The sequence below is a fragment of the Nerophis lumbriciformis genome, linkage group LG39, assembly GCF_033978685.3.
Source record: "Nerophis lumbriciformis linkage group LG39, RoL_Nlum_v2.1, whole genome shotgun sequence".
NCBI lineage: Eukaryota > Metazoa > Chordata > Actinopteri > Syngnathiformes > Syngnathidae > Nerophis > Nerophis lumbriciformis.
Genome location: NC_084586.2, coordinates 21,569,442 through 21,577,500, shown reverse-complemented (window position 1 = coordinate 21,577,500; position 8,059 = coordinate 21,569,442). Strand labels below are relative to the sequence as shown.

At 49.7% G+C, this 8,059-nt stretch overlaps 1 protein-coding gene across 1 annotated transcript in view; it reads right to left on the bottom strand.

Annotated features, from left to right (window-relative positions):
- Positions 1 to 3,793, bottom strand: part of slc27a4 (solute carrier family 27 member 4) — a 74,377-nt gene extending 70,584 nt beyond the window's left edge. The window contains exon 1 of the mRNA XM_061931936.1: positions 3,521 to 3,793. The gene's annotated coding sequence lies outside the window, so the exon portion shown is untranslated. The remainder of the gene's footprint in view (positions 1 to 3,520) is intronic.
- Positions 3,794 to 8,059: the final 4,266 nt, after the last annotated feature.

Here is an 8,059-nt window from a genome sequence, read left to right as displayed (position 1 = left end):
ACTGTGGTCCCGGCGGACTACGAGGTATAATGACTGATGAACACCTTTGTTGGATAATGAAGGTTGCCTCAGCTCAAAGGCTGAGCCCCGACATTAATGAACTAGCATCCAAGAAAAGATGGCAGGTATCTGGCTTGGGCACATCAGATTAGATCAGGGTGTTGCAAACTGAGCAGTTTAAAGTCCTGAATGGTTGGTTTATTCATTGTTGTTTCTAATTTATTAGCCTGTGGAAAAAGTTAATGTTGATATTTACCTCAGAAGGCTGCAAATAGAAAAGAGGCATTCCATTTTTTATTTAAATTGTATTTGATATGCCATTGATATTTTTTAATTATTATTATTATTATTATTTGAAACTGGATTTTGCATGTCACTATAAAGTTATATACAGTAAGCCTTGCTTGTTCAATATTCAATGCAAATCTTGTTTGGGTCCCTATTAAAAGGTTCATTTGTTCAACCTTGGCCCGCGACTTTGTTCACTTTTAAATTTTGGCCCACTCTGTATTTGAGTTTGACACCCCTGGCTTAGGGGAAAAAAATACATCCATCCATCCATCCATTTTCTACCGCTTATTCCCTTTGGGGTCGCGGGGGGCGCTGGAGCCTAGAGCTCAGTCTTTGTTTCATCTGACCACAGAACTTTCCTCCAGAAGGTCTTATCTTATGTGATGTCAGATGAAACAAAAATGGAGCTGTTTGGCCGCAATACCCAGCAATATGTTTGGGGGAGAAAAGGTGAGGCCTTTAATCCCAGGAACACCAGGCCTACCGTCAAGCATGGTGGTGGTAGTATTATGCTCTGGGCCTGTTTTGCTGCCAATGGAACTGCTGCTTTAAATGGGACAATGAAAAAGGAGAATTAGCTCCAAATTGTTCAGGACAAGCTAAAATCATCAGCCCGGAGGTTGGGTCTTGGGCACAGTTGGGTGTTCCAACAGGACAATGACCTCAAAAGTGGTAAAGGAATGGCTAAATCAGGCTAGAATGAAGGTTTTAGAATAGCCTTCCCAAAGTCCTGACTTAAAGGTGTGGACAATGCTGAAGAAACAAGTCCATGTCAGAAAAGCAACACATTTAGCTGAACTGCAGCAATTTAGTGGTCAAGTGGTCAAGCAGAAGCTTGTGGATGGCTACCAAAAGCGCCTTATTGCAGGTAAACTTGCCAAGGGACATGTAAGCAAATATTAACATTGCTGTATGTATACTTTTCACCCTCACATTTTCAGTAGAGCCATAATAAATTCATAAAAGAAGCAAACTTCATGAATGTTTTTTGTGACCAACAAGTATGTGCTCCAATCACTACATCACAAAACAATAAGACTTGTAGAAATGATTGGAAACTCATGACATGATGTTCTTTACAAGTGTATGTACACTTTTGACCATGAGTGTGTGTGTGTGTGTCATATATATATATATATATATATATATATATATATATATATATATATATATATTAGGGCTGCAACAACTAATGGATTACATCGATTATAAAAATAGTTGGCGATTCATTTAGTCATCGATTCGTTGGACCTATGCTATGCGCATGCGCAGAGGCATTTTTTTTTATAAACCTTTATTTATAAACTGCAACATGTACAAACAGCTGAGAAACAATAATCAAAATAAGTATGGCGCCAGTATGCTAGGTTTTTTTCAACAAAATACTGTAAAGGATAGAAATGTAGTTTGTCTCTTTTATCCGATTATTAATTGATTAATCGAAGTAATATTCGACAGATTAATTGATTATCAAATTAATCTTTAGTTGCAGCCCTAATATACAGGTAAAAGCCAGTAAATTAGAATATTTGGAAAAACTTGATTTATTTCAGTAATTGCATTCAAAAGGTGTAACTTGTTGGAACTTGAAATCTCCATCTCCATAGAGCAGGTCAGCAGCAGGAAGCATGAAGTGCTCTAAAACTTGCTGGAAGCATGAAGTGCTCTAAAACTTGCTGGTAGACGGCTGCGTTGACCCTGGATCTCAGGAAACAGAGTGGACCGACACCAGCAGATGACATGGCACCCCAAACCATTACTGATGGTGGAAACTTTACACTAGACTTCAGGCAACGTGGATCCTGTGCCTCTCCTGTCTTCCTCCAGACTCTGGGACCTCGATTTCCAAAGGAAATGCAAAATTTGCATGGTTGGGTGATGGTTTGGGGTGCCATGTCATCTGCTGGTGTCGGTCCACTCTGTTTCCTGAGATCCAGGGTCAACGCAGCCGTCTACCAGCAAGTTTTAGAGCACTTCATGCTTCCTGCTGCTGACCTGCTCTATGGAGATGGAGATTTCAAGTTCCAACAGGACTTGGCGCCTGCACACAGCGCAAAATCTACCCGTGCCTGGTTTACGGACCATGGTATTTCTGTTCTAAATTGGCCCGCCAACTCCCCTGACCTTAGCCCCATAGAAAATCTGTGAGGTATTGTGAAAAGGAAGATGCAGAATGCCAGACCCAAAAACGCAGAAGAGTTGAAGGCCACTATCAGAGCAACCTGGGCTCTCATAACACCTGAGCAGTGCCAGAAACTCATCGACTCCATGCCACGCCGCATTAACGCAGTAATTGAGGCAAAAGGAGCTCCAACCAAGTATTGAGTATTGTACATGCTCATATTTTTCATTTTCATACTTTTCAGTTGGCCAACATTTCTAAAAATCCCTTTTTTGTATTAGCCTTAAGTAATATTCTAATTTTGTGACACACGGAATTTTGGATTTTCATTTGTTGCCACTTCAAATCATCAAAATTAAATGAAATAAACATTTGAATGCATCAGTCTGTGTGCAATGAATAAATATAATGTACAAGTTACACCTTTTGAATGCAATTACTGAAATAAATCAAGTTTTTCAAAATATTCTAATTTACTGGCTTTTACCTGTATATACACTCTTCATATGTTTTTACTCATATTGTCTCCAATATTCTTACTATTATTTGTACTTTCCAGGGTTCCTCAGGGGAAGCATTAGGGGCTTTGAGTTAGCTTGCTTTCTTCACCTGACTCCTCTCTACTCAGTCATCTATGTGCTCCTTGGTGGAGGATGTGGCTCATTGTTTTGAAGTCTGGAAATGCCTTTTAGAAATGAAATGTGATTGATATAGGATGAAGTCGACATGATAATGACACAAAAGCATGTGGTTATCTCCAGTAGTCATTGCTAAGATGTTAGTCACATCATGGAATGTCTTCTGTTTGAAAAAGCCCTGAAAAGCAGCCAGGCAGGAGCTGCTGCTGCTGCTGCACCCGGAAATGTTGCAGGCGTGTAGCATCATATTGTGCTAGTGGGATGGCACTATGTGTAGCATCATGATGGCACTATGTCTAGCATCATGATGGCACTATGTGTAGCATCATGATGGCACTATGTGTAGCATCATGATGGCACTATGTGTAGCATCATATTGCGCTGGTCTAGTGGTATATGGCACTACACTATGTGCAACATGTGCGCGTCCACGATGGAGCACAAATGGGATGTTTTGTTAGGATCTCACCTGGTGCGGGCGGTCACAGCATGGAAGTCGCAGAGAAGATCGGCTTACAGGCCAGCCGGCTGCTCGGTCTCACGCTCGGCTTGATAGCGGCGCTAGGAGACGCGCAGGCTCGGATACACGCACCGGGATCTTCGTCAAATTCTCTCCACTTGGCCCCGGCGACCGTCATCCGTCCACTAACCCCACCCGCGATGTGATTTCCATCTCCATTGTGCCTGATAGCAAAGGACAAAAAGCCGCTAGCGGACGTAATTCCAATGACCTTATAATGTTCTCAGCAGAGCCCGCCCACCCGCAGCAGAGCAGCAGAGGGCGGGAGAGGAGACGGACAGGCGCCGAGACCAATCAGCGACGAGGGGGAAGGGGGCGGGCGTTAGACGGGAAGGAAGACGCGTCATGGCCTGCTGCTCGGAGACATGCAGACGTGCAACCTTGTTGCGTCCACCCGCTAGTGGACAAGGAGACATGTGCGCCCACCCGCTAGTGGACAAGGAGACATGTGCGCCCACCCGCTAGTGGACAAGGAGACATGTGCGTCCACCCGCTAGTGGACAAGGAGACATGTGCGCCCACCCGCTAGTGGACAAGGAGACATGTGCGTCCACCCGCTAGTGGACAAGGAGACATGTGCGTCCACCCGCTAGTGGACAAGGAGACATGTGCGTCCACCCGCTAGTGGACAAGGAGACATGCAGCCTTGTTGGTAGTGGACAAGGAGACATGTGCGTCCACCCGCTAGTGGACAAGGAGATATGCAGCCTTGTTGGTAGTGGACAAGGAGACATGTGCGTCCACCCGCTAGTGGACAAGGAGACATGTGCGTCCACCCGCTAGTGGACAAGGAGACATGCAGCCTTGTTGGTAGTGGACAAGGAGACATGTGCGTCCACCCGCTAGTGGACAAGGAGACATGTGCGTCCACCCGCTAGTGGACAAGGAGACATGTGCGTCCACCCGCTAGTGGACAAGGAGACATGTGCGTCCACCCGCTAGTGGACAAGGAGACATGCAGCCTTGTTGGTAGTGGACAAGGAGACATGTGCGTCCACCCGCTAGTGGACAAGGAGACATGTGCGTCCACCCGCTAGTGGACAAGGAGACATGTGCGTCCACCTGCTAGTGGACAAGGAGACATGTGCGTCCACCCGCTAGTGGACAAGGAGACATGTGCGTCCACCCGCTAGTGGACAAGGAGACATGCAGCCTTGTTGGTAGTGGACAAGGAGACATGTGCGTCCACCCGCTAGTGGACAAGGAGACATGCAGCCTTGTTGGTAGTGGACAAGGAGACATGTGCGTCCACCCGCTAGTGGACAAGGAGACATGTGCGTCCACCCGCTAGTGGACAAGGAGACATGTGCGTCCACCCGCTAGTGGACAAGGAGACATGCAGCCTTGTTGGTAGTGGACAAGGAGACATGTGCGTCCACCCGCTAGTGGACAAGGAGACATGTGCGTCCACCCGCTAGTGGACAAGGAGACATGTGCGTCCACCCGCTAGTGGACAAGGAGACATGCAGCCTTGTTGGTAGTGGACAAGGAGACATGTGCGTCCACCCGCTAGTGGACAAGGAGACATGCAGCCTTGTTGGTAGTGGACAAGGAGACATGTGCGTCCACCCGCTAGTGGACAAGGAGACATGTGCGTCCACCCGCTAGTGGACAAGGAGACATGTGCGTCCACCCGCTAGTGGACAAGGAGACATGCAGCCTTGTTGGTAGTGGACAAGGAGACATGTGCGTCCACCCGCTAGTGGACAAGGAGACATGTGCGTCCACCCGCTAGTGGACAAGGAGACATGCAGCCTTGTTGGTAGTGGACAAGGAGACATGTGCGTCCACCCGCTAGTGGACAAGGAGACATGCAGCCTTGTTGGTAGTGGACAAGGAGACATGTGCGTCCACCCGCTAGTGGACAAGGAGACATGCAACCTTGTTGGTAGTGGACAAGGAGACATGTGCGTCCACCCGCTAGTGGACAAGGAGACATGCAGCCTTGTTGGTAGTGGACAAGGAGACATGTGCGTCCACCCGCTAGTGGACAAGGAGACATGCAGCCTTGTTGGTAGTGGACAAGGAGACATGTGCGTCCACCCGCTAGTGGACAAGGAGACATGCAGCCTTGTTGGTAGTGGACAAGGAGACATGTGCGTCCACCCGCTAGTGGACAAGGAGACATGTGCGTCCACCCGCTAGTGGACAAGGAGACATGCAGCCTTGTTGGTAGTGGACAAGGAGACATGTGTGTCCACCCGCTAGACAAGGAGACATGCAGCCTTGTTGGTAGTGGACAAGGAGACATGTGCGTCCACCCGCTAGTGGACAAGGAGACATGTGCGTCCACCCGCTAGTGGACAAGGAGACATGCAGCCTTGTTGGTAATGGACAAGGAGACATGTGCGTCCGCCCGCTAGTGGACAAGGAGACATGCAGCCTTGTTGGTAGTGGACAAGGAGACATGTGCGTCCACCCGCTAGTGGACAAGGAGACATGTGCGTCCACCCGCTAGTGGACAAGGAGACATGCAGCCTTGTTGGTAGTGGACAAGGAGACATGTGCGTCCACCCGCTAGTGGACAAGGAGACATGCAGCCTTGTTGGTAGTGGACAAGGAGACATGTGCGCCCACCCGCTAGTGGACAAGGAGACATGTGCGTCCACCCGCTAGTGGACAAGGAGACATGTGCGCCCACCCGCTAGTGGACAAGGAGACATGCAGCCTTGTTGGTAGTGGACAAGGAGACATGTGCGTCCACCCGCTAGTGGACAAGGAGACATGCAACCTTGTTGGTAGTGAACAAGGAGACATGTGCGTCCACCCACTAGTGGACAAGAAGACATGTGCACCCACCCGCTAGTGGACAAGGAGACATGTGCGTCCACCCGCTAGTGGACAAGGAGACATGTGCGTCCACCCGCTAGTGGACAAGGAGACATGCAGCCTTGTTGGTAGTGGACAAGGAGACATGTGCGTCCACCCGCTAGTGGACAAGGAGACATGTGCGTCCACCCGCTAGTGGACAAGGAGACATGCAGCCTTGTTGGTAGTGGACAAGGAGACATGTGCGTCCACCCGCTAGTGGACAAGGAGACATGCAGCCTTGTTGGTAGTGGACAAGGAGACATGTGCGTCCACCCGCTAGTGGACAAGGAGACATGTGCGTCCACCCGCTAGTGGACAAGGAGACATGCAGCCTTGTTGGTAGTGGACAAGGAGACATGTGCATCCACCCGCTAGTGGACAAGGAGACATGTGCGTCCACCCGCTAGTGGACAAGGAGACATGCAGCCTTGTTGGTAGTGGACAAGGAGACATGTGCGTCCACCCGCTAGTGGACAAGGAGACATGTGCGTCCACCCGCTAGTGGACAAGGAGACATGCAGCCTTGTTGGTAGTGGACAAGGAGACATGTGCGTCCACCCACTAGTGGACAAGGAGACATGCAGCCTTGTTGGTAGTGGACAAGGAGACATGTGCGTCCACCCGCTAGTGGACAAGGAGACATGTGTGTCCACCCGCTAGTGGACAAGGAGACATGTGCGTCCACCCGCTAGTGGACAAGGAGACATGCAGCCTTGTTGGTAGTGGACAAGGAGACATGTGCGTCCACCCGCTAGTGGACAAGGAGACATGCAGCCTTGTTGGTAGTGGACAAGGAGACATGTGCGTCCACCCGCTAGTGGACAAGGAGACATGCAGCCTTGTTAGTAGTGGACAAGGAGACATGTGCATCCACCCGCTAGTGGACAAGGAGACATGCAGCCTTGTTGGTAGTGGACAAGGAGACACGTGCGTCCACCCGCTAGTGGACAAGGAGACATGCAGCCTTGTTGGTAGTGGACAAGGAGACATGTGCGTCCACCCGCTAGTGGACAAGGAGACATGTGCGTCCACCCGCTAGTGGACAAGGAGACATGCAACCTTGTTGGTAGTGGACAAGGAGACATGTGCGTCCACCCGCTAGTGGACAAGGAGACATGCAGCCTTGTTGGTAGTGGACAAGGAGACATGTGCGTCCACCCGCTAGTGGACAAGGAGACATGTGCGTCCACCCGCTAGTGGACAAGGAGACATGCAGCCTTGTTGGTAGTGGACAAGGAGACATGTGCGTCCACCCGCTAGTGGACAAGGAGACATGTGCGTCCACCCGCTAGTGGACAAGGAGACATGCAGCCTTGTTGGTAGTGGACAAGGAGACATGTGCGTCCACCCGCTAGTGGACAAGGAGACATGCAGCCTTGTTGGTAGTGGACAAGGAGACATGTGCGTCCACCCGCTAGTGGACAAGGAGACATGCAGCCTTGTTGGTAGTGGACAAGGAGACATGTGCGTCCACCCGCTAGTGGACAAGGAGACATGTGCGTCCACCCGCTAGTGGACAAGGAGACATGTGCGTCCACCCGCTAGTAGACAAGGAGACATGTGCGCCCACCCGCTAGTGGACAAGGAGACATGTGCGTCCACCCGCTAGTGGACAAGGAGACATGTGCGTCCACCCGCTAGTGGACAAGGAGACATGCAGCCTTGTTGGTAGTGGAC